Raw genomic sequence first — 20877 nt, forward strand, 5'->3', positions numbered from 1 at the left:
AACCATATCCCATAGGAGCACTCGAGCAGACGACGCTCTGGAGCGTGATTCCTCTGAGCAACGCCATCTTTTCACGATTATCGCAAGTCATTACAGATTGGAACGGCACAAATTTCCACCGCCTGACAAAACGTTGGATAAGGCACAGGATACCGCTTGGGGGAGACTCCAGACGAGATCCTTTCTCAGCCCTTACCTAATAGCAAAAATGTTCCCGGATGACTTTCCCGCGTGCAGGTTCTGTGGCAAAACAGCCACGTATGATCCCATACTATGGCAATGTAAAGAAGAACCTCCACCGGAAGATCTAGTACAAATTCATTCTCTTGAGCGATGGGAGGCCGTTCTGGTCAGCTCGGACGGGCATTAAAGCCTTGGCCACCGAGTGGGCCACTAAGGTCGCCGCGAGAAAGCCATGGACTGTAGGCCATCTAGAGCGGACCGGATGGATGGATGGATGGATGGATGGATGGATGGATGGATGGATGGATGGATGGATGGATGGATGGATGGATGGATGGATGGATGGATGGATGGATGGATGGACGGACGGATGGATGGATGGATGGATGGATGGATGGATGGATGGATGGATGGATGGATGGATGGATGATTACATGAGATATCATTAACTGTCATGCAGCCCCATTTTAGTGAAGGTAACACCACGGCCGGTCTCGAGGGAGAGCGCGCGCTCTTTCTTAAGGCCTTCTCAATCGCCGTGGGAACAATGGGAAAGTTTCTTCTTGAGTTACGCTCTCTGCCGCCGCAAGGGGCGCGACCTGCTCACTTTTCACTCCGCGTTTGCTTCAGCGGCGGCGGGTGGCTTTTGCCTGGTTTTGCGCTGTCGCTCGCGGGTTTTGTGGTGAGTGCAGCCCCGAAATTAAAGAACACAGAAGGTAGATGCTGCAGCGGCATGTCGTCAACGTACTACACACGTGAACGGATATAAAAAACACTGTCGTTCAGCAAACGCTCGACAAGCATGGCATACATTGCGGCATGGTAGCTACTTTTGTAAATTTTAATCCGAATTTTTCCCAAGCCTGTACAATAGGACCCCCCCCCCCCCAAAAAAAAAAAAAAAACTGAATGAGCAGTGATCACATCCAAGCTTCTTCAAGGCTAACATGACAGAAACTCGTCTGCAACAGCAAAACCGTCTTTCAGCGCTAGATGCGAAACCATTCATGTAGCACCGAAGATGAAAATAGTTTCATAAAAATGTAATGTAAATAGCAAAATGCTTGCATGATATAAAGTATTAGTATAACAGTCAAAGAAAACGTTGTAGGGTTGAGTTTTAAATGTTACTACAATTCATATATTAGCCAATGTGTGGTATTATAAACATTTTAATTTTGCAAATAAACATTGTTTTAATGAAATTTTTACATATTAAGCTTATTATGAAAACAATCAAAAATGGTTTGATATTCAGGACACCACTTGTGCTCGAAGTGGTAAAAAGAGGCCAATAAATGATGAAGGTGATACTCGATGCAGTGACTTACAAATGAGTTCACCTGCTATATCGAAAGTATGCAAGAAACTTCTAAAGCGTTAAAGAAGGACACTCTCACTGAAGACTCATTTCAAGCCTTATATAGCGACTCATTGAGGCTCTCTTCGGGAAATTAAGGTTAATGCGCGGAAGGGAATGACATATGCTAGATGCGAGGGTCTTAACAGCTAGCGCCACATGACTACATTGTCAAGACGTACGTTTCATCTGAGAGCAAAATCAAGGCATTTAAGGAAGTGATAGCATCTCCTACCATGCCATTTCCCACTGTCACATATTCCGGTTTTCCTTACGTCGCTGGACATATCGTTTAGTTAATCAACTTCGGGTGTGACGCTTGCGCTATTCTTCTTGAAACTAGCGAAAGAAGCAGCCCCATGTAGTACGCTCTTCTACGAGGACAATATTCTAGTGGATTGCATTATCCGAAACCAGAGCTTGTTGCCCTATTGGACAGGCTTTTTTTTTTTTTTTTTCGATAAAGCTGCCGTGCACCTACTACACACAAATGTTCTCGATTCAGTCAGCATTTCAGAATTCAACACTGAGTTGCCCGAAAGGAATTGACAACAGCGATGTTATTGGGTCCGCTTCTTTGATATTTGAAAAATGTTCTCAGAATTCTTCTTCTCAATTAATTATACCAGGAAAGTGACAGAAAAGACCGAGAGGCCAAATCCTTATGTGCACAAGCCGTGCAGGAAGATTTTGAGACTGAATTTTCTAGACGCAGGTCGCATTTTGCTGAATTGATGAATATATAGTGCAATGTGTAATCGAAGGACACATTTTTTTATTTTTTGCCACTCTTTTCGATTCTGCTTAACTGTTTATGCCCATTTCCTTGATTAAAAGCATAGTCGCGAGACTACATATACATCTTCGGTCTTTCAACCGACTGATATGTTTTGAACTAAGCTAGAACAGCCCACTCCACTAGACAAGTGAAATTTTTACTATATGAGTAAATTTTTGTTCTTTACTCTGAATCTGAGACACGCCATGAATTTTTGCCGGTGCTTCTTCTGATGTAAACGAAAACGGTAGCGGTTGACATAGTTTCCACCCAACAGTTCACCATGCACTCACGCCAGGTCGCGCTACACCTGCTTAAAACATTCAGAGTCACATTGCATAGCTTGGTAAATTTATTTTTGTACAAAACTTAGGGGTAAAAAATGTTGAAGTATACCCGAAGCTTCATTCGACCGTGCACGGCCGCACTGACGAAGGAGCGCGCGCTTGAGCGGATTGTTGACTGCATTTTATTCCTCGTAGACGATAAATGTTCTATGTTGATTACGGACTTTGTATAAACCATAAAGGGCGAAATGTCAGGACCTGCCGGTTGCAAATGACGCGGGCGAAGCTAAAAGCGAGCGCATGTTTCCTTTGCGCGTAAACGGCTGTAGCGGAGGAGCAGCAGTTGAGGAGCCTTAGCATGGATGGATGGATGGAATATAGGAGCGTCCCCTTTGAAACGGGGTGGCAGCAGTAGATATCATGCTCATTTTTCTCCCTATATATTAATTATTGATTTAGAATGGTTAACTAAACCCCCATTCTATTTATTAAATTTTGTTCCTACATTACTAACATTATGTCAATTCTCTGCTTTTAAGCCACCAATCTTCCAGTCGTTTTTTGCTAGTTTCCACCGCCGGTTTATTCACCCGGCCACTGTTATCTCTAAACCCCAGAACTTCAGGAACAGTGATTGCGCCTGCACCAAATTCCGGATAGATACCATTACATTCGAGTATAATATGCTCAATTGTTTCACTGCAGTCTCCACATACAGCACATGCGTCATCTCCATTGTTAAATTTCTTTTTGTAGCTGCGTGTTCTAAGGCACCCTGATCTAGCTTCAAAAAGTAGGGCACTGCCTCTTGAGTTATCAAAGAAATCTTCCTTCCTGATCTGCATTTTCCACTTTCGGTATAATTCCACACTCTGTTCCTTTTCCATCGAATTTATCCAATTTTTACCTTCTGTGTTTTTCACCTGTTGCTTAATGCTCTTCATTTCTCCGTCCTTGTTACTAGCATACTTACTAGTTAGTTTCCTAGTTCTTTTCCTCCATTGTGAGTCAACGCTTTTTAGGTACAGGTATTTAAATACTTTAGCTGCCCATCTGTTACTGTCCAATTTCCTCAGGCGTTCCTCATATAATATTTTACTCTGAGCTTCCCGTGCTTCGAAAGATGCCCAGCCCATATCTCCCTGCACCGCCTCATTTGTAGTTTTGCCGTGGGCACCTAGTGCTAATCGTCCAACGGATCTCTGATTTGTTTCTAATGTCGACTGTACCTCTGATTTTAGGCACAAAACCGCATTTCCGAAAGTAAGTCCGGGCACCATAATTCCTTTCCAAATACCCCTCAAAACCTCATACCTATCGTATCCCCACAATGCCTTATGCTTCATTATCCCGGCATTCCTTCGCCCTTTGGCCTTAAGTGATTGCTCGTGCTTTCCAATGTATGCCAATCCTTCGTTTATCCATACTCCCAGATATTTATATTCTGCTACTCTAGGTATTTCAAGGCCTGTATTTTAAGACCCTGGTCAGTTGAGCCGTTGAAAATCATCAGACCCGACTTAACGGCGCTGAAACTGAAGCCTAGAGCGTCCCCTTCGTCTCCGCAATACTTAACTAGAGTTTGTAATTCTTCCAGACTCTCAGCTAGCAGCACAATATCGTCTGCATACATCAAACCGGGGAGGCGCTGCTCTACCGCCTATCCACCTAATCTATATGACAGGGTAAAACCTAGGTTACTGTCTTGTATCTTCCGTTCCAGGTTTATCATATAAAGCATGAACAGCACCGGTGATAGAGGACAGCCTTGTCTTAATCCTTTGCATACTTTGACATCCTCCGTACTTCTTATCCCTTCCCACGTAATTTCTACTTTGTTATCCCGGTATATTTCCCGTAGAAACTCTATTATCTCATAACCGATACCTTCTTCTTTTAATATGTTCCACAGGAGTTCCCTGCTTACGTTGTCGTACGCCCCGTTTATGTCCAGGAAGGCCAAATACAAAGGTCTATTTTCCGCTCTAGATATTTCGATGCATTGGGTAAGCACGAACAGGCTATCATCTAAGCGCCTACCATTTCTAAAGCCGTTCTGAAGTTCTCCGAGTATCTTGTTACTTTCTACTTATGCTTGCACCTTTAATTTCACCGCCTGCATCGCTAACCTGTACATAACAGATGTTATGGTAATCGGCCTGCAGGATTTTATGTGCATCCTGTCTCCTTTCCCTTTATAAACCAAATTCATTTTACTCTGCCGCCAGCTGTCCGAAATTTGCTTATTCGTTATGACTGTTTCCAGAGCTTTTAACAACGTTTCCTTACTTTTTGGACCGAGTTCATTAATCAGCTTGATCGCAATTCCATCTATTCCTGTAGATGTGTTTTTAGGAATATTTTCTTCTGCCTTTTTCCAGTTTAGATTGGTCAGTTCTAAGCTGCTTTGTATTCTGCTACCTTGTGTTGCTTCCTGATTTGCGGAGATTACCCTATCGTCACTCTTAAATGACTCGGCTATAACTGATGTAATGTAGTTCACTGCGTTATCTCCCTTTAAACAATTTCCCGCGTTATCTTGAATCCGATCCTGCTTTCTTTGATTCTTCTTCCCTAGCCAGCTTATATGGTTCCAGAATTTTCTTGCTCCGCCTCTAGAGGCATCGTGTATATCAGCCATCCAGCGATCGGTGTACTGTCTTATTTTACTTTGCACAAGGGACTGCACTTGAAGTTTCTTTTGTCGATATGATTCCCATTTTTGGTCGATTTCCTCCTGAGATACCTGTGCCTTCTTTGCCATTCGGTGTTCCCTTGAAGCAGCCCGTCGTTGTCCAATAGCTTCCCTGATTTCCTTATTCCACCAGCTCCGTGGCTTCCTCTTTCCATTCCAGCGGTTTGCTACTTTAACCTTCTGAATTTTCCTCCTTATGAGTAGTTCTACCTGTTCATAATTCCAGTCTTCCATGGGGCTTTTTTCTATTGCTTCCTCTATGTCTGCTGCTATCTGCGCTATTTGATCGTCGTTTAATTTTGTGTTTACGTTTTGTCTAAGTTCAATTTCTCTTTTCATCAAGGGCCCCATCTGCAGACTAATACGTTTATGATCACTTAGCAGACTACACTCCCCTTCTTCGTCTATTTCCATTTTTGTGACCTTGCTATAAATTTCCTGCGACATTAGACAATAGTCAATGGTCGTCTGCCTGTTGCGGAATTCCCACGTGATTTGGCCTTCACATTTTGTTTCTCTATTTACTATAACTAGATCATGTCGCTCACAGAAATCTAGCATTAGCTTGCCGTTACAATCCGTGTATCCATCCAGATCGCCGATGTGGCCGTTCATGTCCCCCAGTAGAATAATATTGGCCCCATTTCCAAACTGGCTTATATCGTCACTGAGACATTCAACAAGATCCCTGTTTTCTTGCCTGCATTGATGTCCTGTTCCTAAATAAACTACCCCTAGCCATGTCTTTATGCCGGCAATTGTTCCTGAAACCCAGATATGTTCTTTACAAGATGATTTAATTCTTTGCCAATTTGTTCCCTGGTGTATCAACATACCTACCCCTCCACCCTTTTTTTTCCGTTCTCGTTCTGTTGCACCCTTCCCAGACGTAGCCTTCTATAAATGGCGGATCTTCTAGATCCCTGAGATGAGACTCGCAAAGAGCGTACACACCTATTTTGTCATCCTTCAACTGCTGTTCTATCTCTAGCCATTTCGGTCTTTTTCTACCTCCTTGCATGTTTATGTAGCTGATCCTAGTGTTAAATTTCTTTTTATTACTTTTCTTTCTCGACCTACTCTTTGCCATTTTTGGGGCTCAGCTTCCATTATTACACTTTCTTCTGCTTCACTTCTAACTACCTCTGTGCACGGAGTCCTCGCGGACCCCCTAAAAAAGCTACAGCCCTGCCTGCCAGGCGCCAGCCGATCTCTGCTCCCACCCTTCTGTTAAAATGAATGCCATCTCGCTGAAAAGCCCTACCAAAACCTGCTTTATGTACCTCCCTGTTTACCTCAACCACTTCGAAACGCTTCTCCAGGCTTAACTTTCTTATGTCCTGATTAACTGTCACCACGTCCTTTTCCATCTTTCCGTTCAATCCTAGCACCTCTGGTACTGTGCATACAACTATCTGCGTCTGCTGTGCTATCTACCTGATCTCGTCAACTCCCTTAGCTAAACTTTCCACCTCTGCTGCAGCGTCACCATTTAGGACATCATTTAGCCCCGCGGCTACTATTACCATACTGCGCTCTGCGGAATTCTTCAACAGCCTATTTTTACTCTCTTTTAGCACTGCCCTCATTGTTCTCCCTGGGAAGGCTCCAACCAACACTCTCTTATCACCCCTTATACGTTCCAAGATATCTCGCTTGCACCTGTCCATGTTAGAATCTCCGGCGATAAGAACCTGGGCCTTCTCTCTCCCTCTCCCAACTGTTGGCTCCTGCTTTCGGTTATCTGTGTCCTTAACTCTGGGATTTTCATTCTGCCTTACTTCTTCCTTTTTTTCCAGCGTCTTAGCTGCTTCTAAATAACTCTGACGGTTCGGATCCGCCTGACCTACTTTGCTTATGCCTTCCATGCCAGTGCTGGCCCCAGCCACGTGGCCCGCACTGGAATGTTCGTCCTCGTTGGTTCCAAGGACAAAGTCGGCCCCTTTTTTTTTCAATTTGAGTAAGCTGTCCAAGCAGTTTCTGATTTTCCGCTCTTAACAAACGTACTTCATTTTCTAAATCATCCACACGAGACACTAAACTGCCCCTTTCTTGATCGAATCTATCCAGACGCGCACTCAGTACGCAACACCGACACAATAAGTCGCTGCCTTCCGCTTCACCTACAGAGTCAAAACGCGTTTCCTTTAGATTAACCTGCGCCTCACACTGAGTACACTTTGCCTTCTTTTGATTGCACATCTTAAGCGCTCATCGACTGAACTATATCTATTACGAATTCTCAGAATATACAAATTGCCAAAAGAAGACACAAGAAACGACTAGCAAACACGCGTTAAAAACCAATTCTGCGAATGCCAATAGCCTAGAAAAAAATTATTTATCTAAACAAGATAGCTAAATAATCAACGCCAAGAAAACCTACCTGCCGGCACGAAAAACCAGGCCGCTAGGACCAAGAGCTAAAATCTATTCTTTAGGCGGCACCTAACCTAACTAGCTGAAAACGAAATAAAGTTAATAAAAGAAAGAACTCATCTATTTGACGCTTCGGAAGCTCCCGCTGTCGCCAGTCCGTCCGTTTCCGGTAGCCACGTGCAATCGGAGGAGCGATGGAACACGCGTCCGCACCACACGGCTGTCAACTGCAGTGGGGCGGTGGCGACCCCACCGAGGCGCGGCGGGCGGTGGAAACAGACCCCATTGGAGAGGCCGTAAGAGAAGAGAAGCGCTCTCTCCCTCGAGACCGGCCGTGCAAAGGACGTTCTACGTCCGCTTCTATGGCTGAGGGTGGCGCTGGTGAACACTTTCAAGGTTCGTATACAGACAACATAAATACCCAAGAAAGTAGCAGGGGGGACAGCGGCCGATGTAGCTCAGTTGGAAGAGCACCGGACGCGTTATTCGGAGGTCGTGGGTTCGGTTCCCACCATCGGCACGGTGTTTTTTCTTCTACTTTGTGTTTAATTATCTTTCCCCTAAATAGATTACATTACTAATTTCTGTGATTATCCAAGTAAACTTAAAAAAAAAGACATAAAGTACCATCCCCAACGCTTTCCTTGGCCTCGCCGACTGTTGGCTTCTTTCCTTCATGTATTATAACGAGCACCCTCATTTCACCTTAATTGATCTGCTTGTAGCCTACGGGGGTCTCGGTTCTGGCAGTCTTGAAGCCATAGGTAGCGTAAGAGGGTTCTAGCCCAGCTTTCGCCCTCGCTCTTGATCACGTTCTACGTGACGCTGGCGGTAACAAAGGACGTTCTACGTCCGCCGCTATGGCTGAGGGTGGCGCTGGTGAACACTCTCAAGGTTCGTATACAGACAACATATAAATACCCAAGAATACTAAATACTTCCATAATACTAAATACTTCCAACATAAATACTTCCGGCCACCGGCGTGTTCGGACGCAGGATCATGGGCTCCACCGGAGCAGCGATAGCGGCCCAGGCTGGCCGCGGTAACAGGTCCGATGTAAGTGAAGATAGTGAATATATCAGATTGTTTTGCCGCAGCTGCCCACAAGACGTGTTCCTTTAAACATGGTTTTTTTGCATGGTGACGTTCGAGCTAGGCCCTACCGCGTAGAAGACTTTCGGGGTGCACTCGCCGAGACCGACGCGCTCGCCGAGGTTGTAGCCTTGGGGGCGTATCAAGTTAATCACGTGTGGGCTGTCACCTTCAAGATTGCTGAAGCCACGAAGCGTATTGTGGCTTTGAAAGAGCTGAAAGTGAAGGGACGACGGTGTGTTATTATCGACCCTCAAGACCAGCAAGTCCGACTCAGACTACATTGGATGATACACGCTGTCGCAGATGAGGACATTCGCACGGCTTTCGCCGCATTCGGGAAGGTGACGGAGGTCACTCGAAAACGGTGGCGCGTCCAGGGCGTCAGCGAGAAAGGCTCGACAACGAGGTCAGTACTTCTCAAGTTGAAGGCCGGGATGTAGGCGGACGACCTGCCCCATCAAATAAGGGTAGCAGGTAAGCTGGCCCTCGTCGTCGTTCCCGGAAGGCCTATGCAGTGCCTACGTTGCCATGGTTGTGGCCATGTACGACGCGAGTGCAAAGTACCGCGCGTTGTTCTCGCTGCCGACGCTTTGGACACACGGAAGTTGATTGTGTCCGCACCTACGCTGCGGCAACAGTGCCCGCTCTCAGAGAGGAGACGCCTGAAGATGTAATGGATGTTGTCGAGGCCGAGGAAGCAGCAAAGGGAAGTAAAGACGTGGGAACCTCTGCGGCATCCGTCAACGTGGAAGCACCGACCATCACCGGCAAAGAGGCGGGTGATGACACAGGAAAACTAGAGTCGGCAACCGGAGTGCCAGCGGCGTCTGCGAACGAGAACGCACCCCTTCAAGACGCAGGTTCTTTGGAGCCTGCGACGAAGGTGACCATTGTTACGGGAAACGGCGTTCGGTCAACGAGCGCCGGCAGCGCACCACAAAGGCAGGAGACGGGGGCGAACAGCAGACCCTTAAGAACGACGATGAGCCGCCTATGAAAGCGACCCTGAACCGGCGACCTCCTTTCAAGCCACGGCCCAACATCGCGGCGGACAGGAGGGCTGAGGAAAAGCCACGCTCGCAGCAAGTCGAGACCGTAAAAGATGATGGAGGTGGGCATTCTGGAAACGTCTAGCGCCATGCTAGACGTGGAAGGTAAGCGTCATGCTCCCGGCCTCCTCCTAATGCATGATTATATGGCGATGGATCAGTGTCTGAACGTTGCAACGCTCAACGTCCGAGGGTTGGCTGGTAGAAGGAAGCAAAGCCAAGATATACTTCGCCTTTTAACAGAGCAAAACATAGACGTGCTAGCAGTACAGGAAACTAAACTGGAGTACAGGAAACTAAAGTGGAGGGAGAGGAGGAGACAGGGAGCATGGCGCAGCGTTTCACGTCGCGGTACGAAGTGGCTGTTAGTCACGCAGTGGACACATCGGCTGGGTGCCTTCTTCTTGCAAACGGTTGCCAGGACTTATAGTGCAGGCCATGATTTCGTCTACGTGCGGAAGGTTGATTGTTTGTGACCTGGTTTTGCATAACAGTGAATGGCGCATTCTCTGCGTTTATGCACCAAATGCAGCTGAAGACAGGCTCATTAGATTCAACAAGGCAGCTGATAATTATGGGTGACTTCAACTGTGTTTTAAGCGCCCGAGACAAAACCTCTCACCGCCCCTTTAAAGATGCAAGCACCGATTGTTTGTTGCAGATGATTGCAGAGTTTTCATTAGGGGATGTTGCTGAGTGCTTGGAGGGAGCACGCAGCGTGCAATACACCCATTTTCAGAGTTCTAGTCATGCTCGACTTGACCGAATTTTTTTATCGTTGGATGTGATACCTAAGTGTAAAAATTATTCTGTTATCCCAATGTCCTTCTCCGATCATTGTCTGGTAAAATGCACTATAGGAGCTAGAAGCCCAAGCAAAAGTTTTATGTGGGACCTTTGGAAGCTGAATTCCAAACTTTTAGAAGACGATAACTTAATCGAAATTATTGTGCAGAAGCTAAATGAAATAAATAAACGACCTAACAGCAGCATTGGGGAGCAATGGGAACTGTGCAAGCAAGAAATTAAAATGAAAGCGATAGAAAGAGCCAGCTGTATTCGCCATAACGAAAAGCGAGAAGAAGCAGGCCTAAGATCAACATTAAAGAAGTTAATAGCGCAGGAGTGTAAGGAGCCGGGGGTTTACGAAGAGGACATCAGAAAGATAAAAAAGAAAATAGAATTGTTAGACGAGGACCGATATCGAGGAGCGCTCGTTCGCGCCAGGGCCGAAAGATTGGTCGCCGGCGAGACGCCCACTAAGCGCGCTCTGGGTCTTGAAAAAGCACAGGCTCATCGAAATGACATAACCGAATTAGAATGGAACGGAAGCCTCGTGACAGATAAGAACGACATTGCACGTGCGTTCTTCGACTATTATCAGGAGCTGTTTGCTTTTCGGGACATGAAGTTGGAGACGTTTAAGCAGGTGTTTCTTTCCTCCTTGCCTCGACTGGATGCCACCACAAGAGAAAAGTTAGAGCAGCCGATTTCCGAGGACGAGGTTGAACGCACCATTGATAATCTGAACCCAGGAAAGTCGCCTGGGCCGGATGGTTTGAGCGCAGCCTTTTATAAAGCATTCAAGCTAGATCTGTCCCCATTGTTAGCTGCAGTATTTAACGATGCCTATGAACTTGGTGCACTCCCTCCTTCGTTCGCATCCTCACACACAGTGTTAATTTCTAAGTCAAACCAAACAGAGAAACTAAAATTTGTGACGTCATACAGGCCTATTTCTTTAACAAATGTGGATTACAAAATACTGATGAAAGTTCTGGCAGCCAGGCTACAGACAGTGATAAAACATATTGTTGGCTCCCACCAGACGTGTGGTATATAGGGCCGGTCCATTACAATAAATATTCATAAGGCGAGGTGCGTGCTGGAATGTTGTGACGTTGTTTGCGCGAGGGTCGCGCTCCTTCAGCTCGACCTAGAAAAGGCGTTTGACTGTGTTCCACATGATGCATTGTTTGCAATATTGGATTATATCAATGTCGGTTCTATTTTCAGAGAGGGCGTAGCCCTGGCGTACCGAAACTGCACAACGCGATTGATTGTTAATAAAGTATTAGGGGAACCTATAAATGTGCCGCGTTCGGTACGTCAGGGTTGTCCCCTCAGCCCTCTTCTATTCTGCATTTATATCGAAACTTTATGCCTGTATATTATGCAAAATCCATCTGTTCAGGGCTTTCAACTGTACATGTCTGAGGTCAAACTTTTGGCATGATGTGGCAGTGTTTTGTGCGAACAAAGAAAGTATATTTGCGCCGCAGTTGAAGTTGTGAAAGATTTTAGTGCGACCACAGGAAGTCCAGTAAACTGAGGAAAGTGTCTTGGCTTCTGGCACGGGGCGTGGACATCAACGCCTGACTTTTTTGCCAACGTTACATGGGTTACAACACCCGTGAAGTATTAGGGCGTACCTCTAGAATTCTATGAAGACAGCAAGCCATTTTGGCGCGCCCAAGTTCAGGAAATACGGGAGAAGGCTGACAAGTAGAAACGAGTGCCGCTGTCTATCTTTGCACGAGCCACTGTGTGTAATCTATTTTTTGTTGCCAAGGTGTGGTACGTCATGCAAACACTTCATTGTTCTAGGTTGAGTGTTCAAAAGCTACACCGAATCTTTGCTGTGTTTGTATGGGCATCAAGCTGGGAAAGATGTAGTCGGGATAACCTGTTCCGGCCAATTAAAGACGGAGGTCTCGGGCTTGCTCACTTATTTGTGCGCCAGCTTGTAAACAGATTAATTTTCTTTCGCGACGTTACCGACCCCTTTTTGCGCACTGTGTGCCAAGTGAGGCTCGCGCGGGCGTTGCCCAATTTCGTTGTTGCTACGGAAAGCATGCCAGGGCGTCTTTCTAGTTTTTTCAAAGAGGTTGTCAGCAGTGCTCGAATTCTGTCAGCTCGCTTCTCGACAGAATACTTAAGTTCAGTGAAAAAGAAGAACCTGTATAAAGCTGTTTGTGACGACTTCTTCTCTGTTCCTGTGTACAGAGCCTTGTATAGCGGTCGTCTAGGTCAAGACGTACTGAAGCGTGTCAAAAGAATGCCAGTTTCTCCTGGGGTAAAGACTTTTTTCTTTAAGTTACATACAGGAACATTATCGGTACAAACGTTTTTTGAAAGCAAGGGCTTTTATCTGCCATGGGGTTCACTTTGCTTAATATGTAAACAGCCAGAGACAATAGACCATGTATTTCTGCACTGTTGGGAGGGCGTCTATTTTTGGGATGTGCTGCAACGAACTGTTAAAAAAGAATTACCATTAGACTCATACGGGATTAGATTCCTGCCAACTGAAAATAATGATGGGATTCCACTTGATACGGTTATGCTAATAGGCCTGCACAGTCTATGGCGGTCCAGAATGGCAGGTTTTCACTGTGACCCTGACGCCCGCCCTGCAAGGCTCTACTTTCGCGAGAGAATACACGCATTGGTTAAAATGCACAAATTGAAGACCACTGTGCCAGACTGGATTTCAAGAGTCGAACCACTATGCGAGCTGAAGGAATTTTAACTTGACAAAGGCAACTCGTGTGAGCCTGCCGGCTTCTGTATTAAGTGTCATGCTTGTGGTAACCGCTCTGCTGTGAGCATTCTGTTTGTAGCGCGTTTTTGTTGATATTGTTTTGTGTTGGTGATGACCGGCAATAAAGAAAAAAAAAAGCCGATGTAGCTCAGTTGGAAGAACACCGGACGCGTTATTCGGAGGTCGTGGGTTCGGTTCCCACCATCGGCGCGTTGTTTTTTCTTCTACTTTGTGTTTAATTATCTTTCCCCTAAACAGATTACATTACTAATTTCTGTTATTATCCAAGTAAACTTTAAAAAAAAGACATAAAGTACCATCCCCAACGCTTTGCTTGGCCTCGCCGACTGTTGGCTTCTTTCCTTCGTGGAGCTACTACGTCACTTCTGCGTGTACTGTCGACGTTTTTTATTATTATTATTATTATTATTATTATTATTATTATTATTATTATTATTATTATTATTATTATTATTATTATTATTATTATTATTATTATTATTATTCTACTGGGGCAGTGAGAAAAGCGTTTGGCCGTCAGAGGGCGGCTTCGAGCTGGCAGAGGGAGAGCATCTAGCCGTCCGCACTTAACAGCACGCACGCTTTCTTCTGTATTTTTTTTTCCTATTAGTGGAAAGAGGTTGAGTGGAGGGGCGGGTAAAGCACCTTTTCAAAATTGGCCAAAGGGCGCTGCCATGTTGGGGACTGGGCTGTGCTCATAGCACAGGAAAAAGCTGCGGATTCTCCCCCCACGCCTGCTTCACAGCCCAATCAAACCGGTTTCTCCCGGGATCGTGAAAAGGTCGGGCAGCCAACGTAGACAGCGTGGTTTCAAACGAGTGACGGCTTGGAGCTGCCCTCGGTAAAGCAGTATGCACGCTTGCTTCCTAATTATTGTTTTTCCCTAGCTGTATGGGCTGGTTTGGCTTGAGAGGCAGCGGAGGGAGTGCTGAAGATTTGCTGGGTCGTTTACTTGGCTCAATAAGCCGCTTTTGCACCTTAAAAGGTACGCCTCAATTATGTACATGCAACTATATATACTGTAAGGTGTTTATTGGAGCACCAAGACCGTAAGCAACGTCCGCAAACCAAAGCGACGGGGGTAGCGTTCGAATCAACAGTGCAGTGCCAACAAGGCTCCGGCTCCACTTCGTCTACCTCTTCGGGTTGGCGCGCGAGCTGATGGCGATCGGGATTACTACAATATCCCCGGCGGAAAAAGAGCCATCCTGGCGACTCATGGTGAGGAACGGGTAGGGGGATCATAATACGGCTTGAGGCGGTCGACATGTACAGTTTCTCGGCCGCGGCGGCGATGATCTGGAGATGGGTTCAAGGGCTCTACTACGTAATTGACGGGAGAAGATTGTTCGAGAATGCGGTAAGGTCCATGATAGCGCGATAGGAGTTTGGATGAGAGGCCGGGTGCAGAGGAAGGCATCGAGCCAAACGAGGGCACCTGATGGATATGAAGGCGCTGGATTTGTAGGGTCCCGGTTATGCTTTTGTTGAGCCTGGTTCTCCGTTGTGAAGGAGCGCGCCAATTGTCGGCATTCTTCGGCAAATGTGTGCGCTTCAGACAGTAGAGTGGTCTCTGAAGCATCGGGGTGGTAGGGCAGGATAGTATCGATGGTGGACGTGGGTTCACGACCATATAAAAGAAAGAAGGGGGAGAACCCAGCCGTAGTCTGCGTAGCCGTATTGTAGGCGTACGTTACGAAAGGCAGCACTTGGTCCCAATTAGAGTGAGCGCAATCAACGTACATGGCTAGCATGTCACTAAGAGTGCGATTAAATCGCTCAGTCATGCCGTTCGTTTGGGGGTGATACGCTGTGGTGCTCCGGTGAATAATCTGGCACTGTTTGAGGAGGGCTTCGACAGTGTCGGAAAGAAGCGCACGTCCGCGGTCACTGATCAATTCTTTCGGTGCGCCGTGACGAAGAACGAGGCGATGCAGAATGAACGAAGCAACATCCCGTGCGGTGGCAGACTGCAAGGCCGATGTTTCCACGTAACGGGTTAGGTGGTCAACGGCTACGATGACCCAGCGGTTGTTAGACGACGTGATCGGAAGCGGGCCATACAGATCGATACCGACACGGTCAAAAGGGCTGCTGGGGCAAGGCAATGGCTGCAACGGAGCGGCTGGCTGAGGGGGTGGATTCTTGCGACGTTGGCAGGCGGTACAGGATCGGATGTACTGACGAATGGAGCGGTACATGCCGCGCCAGTAATATCTCATACGCAGTCGAGAATAGGATTTCATGACACCTGCATGGCCGCATTGGGGATCGGCGTGGAAAGAGGCGCAGATTTCAGCACGGAGATGTCGGGGAATCACGAGAAGCCACTTTCGCCCTGTAGGATGGTAATTGCGGCGGTATAAAAGTCCATCACGAGTGGCGAAGTGGTGGGCCTGACGACGAAGTGCACGTGACGGAGACAGCTCTGCGGGCGTAAACAGGAATGTTAAGAGGGAGGATATCCATGGATCCTTCTGCTGCTCAGATTTCATGTTGGTAATGTTGAGCGGCGACATATCGTAGGCACAAACGAAGCCAGCCGTCGAGTCGTTTGGAAGCGGTGAACGGGAAAGGGAATCAGCGTCGGTGTGCTTGCGTCCAGATCGATAGATGACATGGATATCGTACTCCTGAAGACGTAACGCCCAGCGGGCGAGGCGGCCGGAGGGGTCTCCCATGATGAATGTTTTTGCAGATCGTCGATGCGCAATAACGTGACATATTGGTGACGTAGCCTTCACGTCATGTACGCGTATCTTGCGGAGTCTTTCTTTTTTTTTTTTCTTGTAAGAGGAAGCGCTCGCGGCAGTTAGTTTTGTACATGCCATGGCTCCTCCTCCAACACAGTCTTCTCCCCTCCCCCATGGCTCCAAGTAGTAAACAGAATCCCCCCCCCCCCCCTGGAAATGATCAACGGAAGATCATTTCCTCCTGGAAATGATCTTCCGTTGGTCTTGACGTGCTCTTCATGAGAGACTCCCAGTAGGACTCTGCTAAGTTCGGTGATGGGGATGAGGAAAGGTGGGGCATGTAAGAAGGATGTGTAGGAAGTGTGCTGGTTTACCACAGAGTATGCATGATGAGGAAAACTGGTCTGGGTATCTGGCATATATGTAGTAGTGTAGGGTATGGAGCAGTCCGAGTCTGCAAGCTTCGCCAGTGTACGGCCTGCGCTATGGTGAGAGAGGGGGCTGGGGGTGTATATTCCCTTCCGGTTTGTCCGGTAGTACGAGAGAATATCGCGGAAGGAGAGCAGGCGCTTCTCGGCCTGTAGAGGGGGCTCCATTCCTCTAGCCCGGAAAGTAAGACCCCGGGCTAGGGGATTAACCTCATCGTTGCCAGGAAGGCCAGCATGTGCTGGCGTCCAGATGAGGGTTATGGGGTGCCGGGGCTGCCAGAAGCGTAATATGCGAGCAGCGGTGCGGGATATACAGCCGTTGGCATAATTTAGAATCGCAGATTTAGAGTCAGAGATAATTTTTGTTGCAGATATGTAGAAATGAGAGCAAGCGCAATGGCTGCCTCCTCTGCCTCTGTGGTGGAATTGGTGATTATGGAGCTGGAAGTAAGCAGCTTTGCTTGATTGTCGGCTACAGCCAGGACCATACGGGAGCCTGACGTATATAGTGCGTCCACGTAGACCACCTCTTGGTCGTCGCTATATTGTCTGTGAAGGGCGTGAGCCCTGGCTATTCTGCGGTCCTGGTCTCGCTCAGGATGCATGTTTTTAGGGATGGGAGGTACGATGAGGTTAGCGCGGAGGTTAGGAGAAAGGGTGACACCGTCAATGGGGTAACTGGGCTAAGGTTTAAGTGAGTGCGGTAGACGTAGCCGGTATAACGAGCAAAACTGTTTATTTATACATCAGGTAATGGCGCCCGTTTTCGCTCTGCTTGGCGCGCTCGCCCATGCCGGGGTCTACCAGCGGTCCGCCTGGTTAGCTTGCCGCTTGGGGCGCTGTCGTCAGTGGCGCCCACAACACCGCCCTTTCTTGAAAGGTTTGATCTCACAGGTCCAGGCGTTCTGGTCGCTTACAAACATGTCCACTTCTTGTGGTGCTCGTGTCCTGCAACGGTTGCAGGTGTCTCGCTTGTCCTCTGTCGGTTTGTACAACGTAGGACCTTGGTTCTGATGTTGGCTGTGTTACTACGCCGTGTGATGCAGCTCCAGCGAGGATGCGCACCGCTGTGTCTGGTGGTAAGCGCTCTCGGCTCCGTACCTTGTGCCGGGTGTCGTATGATCGTTTTGCACGAGCTCTGTAGGCTTCATTATTGTGTCTGAATTCGCTGTCGTCCCACTTCGGGGCTAGCAGCTTCGAAGTGGTTGGTACTGTGGTGTTCAGACGACCCATTAAGAGTTCTTCTGGTGAAAACCCTTCCACGCTGGGTGTGGCCCTATAGGCAAGCAGCGCTTCCTGTATGTTGGAAGACTTCCTCAAAAGCTGCTTTGCTGTCTGCACAGCCCTCTCAGCCATACCGTTGCTCTGTGGGTAGTAAGGGCTTGAGGTTGTGTGTGTGGCTCCCCAGTGATGCACTAGTTCTTTGAACTCTGTGGAAGTGAACTGCGGCCCGTTGTCTGTGCGTATTGTCCGTGGAACACCGTACCGTGCAAACATTGGCTCCAAGACTCGGGCTATGTTTTTGTAGCTGTCCTCGGCAGCTGTTCTAGCTCGAAAAATCGGGAGTAGTAGTCTACTACTACAAAATACTCTTTCCCCTCCAGCATGCAGAGATCCAGGCCGACTGTGTCCCAATGGTGTGCTGGCAATGGGGTTAGAAGCAGGGGTTCTGTTTCTGGCTTTCTGTTCTCTCTGCATGTTGGAGACTTTTCCACGTAGTCTTCAATGTGCTTGCCTATGCCTGGCCACCATATGCATTCTCTTGCCCTCGCTCGGCACCTCGTTGTGCCCAAGTGGCCTGCATGGAGTTTTTGCAGAACCTCTACTCTGATGTCTGGCGGGATGATTATTCTGTCGCCTTTGAATAGCAGACCATCAACGAGCGTAATCTTACTAGCCACCTCGACGTACTTTTTCAGGTCAGTTGACAGCCCATGCACAGTTGGCCATAATGTAGTGCGGAAGGTAGCCACTCTGGAAAGTGTTTCGTCTGACTGGATGCTTGCCCTGATTCTGTTCAGCATTTGGTTTGAAGCAGGGAGCTGCTCAAGTGCTAATTCTTCAAACTCGCGCACTGCACTGTCGAGAGTTCTTTCTGTGTCTGCTGGTTTCCCAGATGGCTTCCGGGACAGAAGGTCAGCTGTGTACAGCTTTTTGCCTGGAGTGTGGGACATGGTGCAGTCGTACTCCAAAAGGCGCATCCTGAAACGTTGAAGGCGAGGACTCAGCTCGTCAAGTCGTTTAGTCGTCAGCAGCGGTATTAACGGCTTGTGGTCCGTTTCCACGTGAAAGGTTGATCCCAGCAGGTATTTGCGGAAATGTTCGCAAGCCCATGTGATTGCCAGTGCCTCCTTTTCGATTTGGGCATATCTTTGTTCTGTATCCGTAAGGGAGCGTGACGTATATGCCACAGGTAGAAGCTTTTCGAGAGGTACAGCCCCAAGACCGTATGAGGAAGCATCCACAGACACTGTGTGAGGCGACTGAGCATCGTAGTAAGTGAGAATCGGCGTCCTGCTTAAAGCTTTCTTGAGTTTGTCAAAACTCTGCTGCTGAGCAGGGCCCCAGTGCCAGTCGGCGTCTTGGTGGAGCAAGTCTCTGAGAGGCTTCGTAAAGTCTGCTAGCTCTGGAAGAAATTTCGCTAGGTGGTTTGCAGTGCCCAACAAAGACCTGACTTCCGACACATCACATGGTGGATCGAGCTGGACTATGGCCCTGACCTTTTCCGGGTCGGCGCTGACTCCCGTTGAGTTTGCGACGCGTCCTAAGAATGATACTTCTGTTTGTCGAAAGGAGCACTTGTCGATGTTGAGGGTAACACGTACCTGCATCTTCTAGCTTCCTCAGCACCAGCAGTAGGTTGGTGTCGTGTTCCTCAGTTGTCTTCCCTGAGACAATGATGTCATCTTGTAGACAACTCACACCATCTAGTCCTTCGAGCACACAGAGCATTTCTCGTTGCTAGAACTCTGGCGCTGTGGAGATTCCGAATGGAAGCCTCAGGAACTGGAACCTGCCAACTGGTGTGATGAAGGTTGTGTATTCGTGAGAGTCCTTGGTCAGTGGGTCCTGCCAGTACCCTGCTCGTGCATCTAGGTGGCTGAAAACTGTTGCACCTGCTAATTTTGCAAGACACTCGTCTACCATAGGCATGAGCACACGTTCGCGTATTATTTGTTGGTTGAGGTGACCATAGTCCACGCAGATGCACAGCTCATTGTTCTTTTTTTTGTCCGACAATCATTGGAAAACACCACTCGGTTGCTCGCTCGATCTTCTGGATGACTCCCAAGTCTTCCATCCTTTCTAGTTCTTTCTTCACAAGTGGAAGCAGTGGAAGAGGCACGCGCTATAGGATAACTGACTGCGTATGGCTCAGCATCCTTTTTGACTTTGATGCGGTACTCAGTCTTCATGACTCCAAGCCCAGACGTTAGCTTTGGGTATGACACCAAGAAGTTCGGGACATCAGTTGATTGTGCGAGGGTTTCGTCTAGCTCAAGAGGGCGCTGTAGAATCCCAAGTGATTCTATAGCTGGTCGACTGAGCAGCGGTTCTTTTAATCCTTTGATGATGAAGACTGCTTCTTGGACTTCAGTGTTGCGCCAGGTGACTGTTGCATCGATGTAGCCAACAGTGGCTATCGCTGTCTGGCCTGGGCCTATCAACAGCTGTTGCATTGACTTGATCGGTCCCATGACGGTTCTGTCGTACTGGTCGTGTGCGATTGCAGTCACATCCGCGCCGGCGTCGACCTCGAAGGTAAAAGGCAAGTTGTTCACGGTAGCAGTAATCCTCCACGGCGTGTTCACTCCCACTTTGATTTCGCCTAGATATAGCTCTCCGAGATCTTTTGTTCGTTGTCGGATACTCGAGGTCTCGTCCTTCGGCTTAGACATGCAGACGCGGGCGTAGTGGCCTTTTTTCCCACACTGGTTGCACGTCTTGTCTATCGCGGGACACTGTCTTCGTGTGGACACGCACACCACCACACCAGTTGCAGCGTTCGTCTCGCGTCTTGTGTGTACGTTGAGGGCGCGACTTGAAAGACGCCTTCGCTTAGTTCCGGCAATCCTTGTGTTGAAGTTTCACGCTCTCTGAATTGCGGGCAGCTGTGATTGCTTTTTCGAGAGTGAGTTCTGCGTCAAGCTGCAGGCTCTCGCTGAGTTTTACGTCTTGCAAGCCGACTACGAGCCTGTCCCGAATCAGTTCGTCTTTGAGAGTTCCGTAATCGCATCTTTCGGCCATCTTGAACAGTTCAGTCGCAAATGCGTCGACGTTTTCACGCTGCTCTTGCTTCCGAGCGTTAAATCGCGCTCTCTCATAGATGACATTCTTTCGAGGTAGGGAATGCTTTTCAA

This window comes from Amblyomma maculatum, chromosome 6, assembly GCF_055883805.1.
Source record: "Amblyomma maculatum isolate TAMU_Amacu chromosome 6, ASM5588380v1, whole genome shotgun sequence".
Classification (NCBI taxonomy): domain Eukaryota; kingdom Metazoa; phylum Arthropoda; class Arachnida; order Ixodida; family Ixodidae; genus Amblyomma; species Amblyomma maculatum.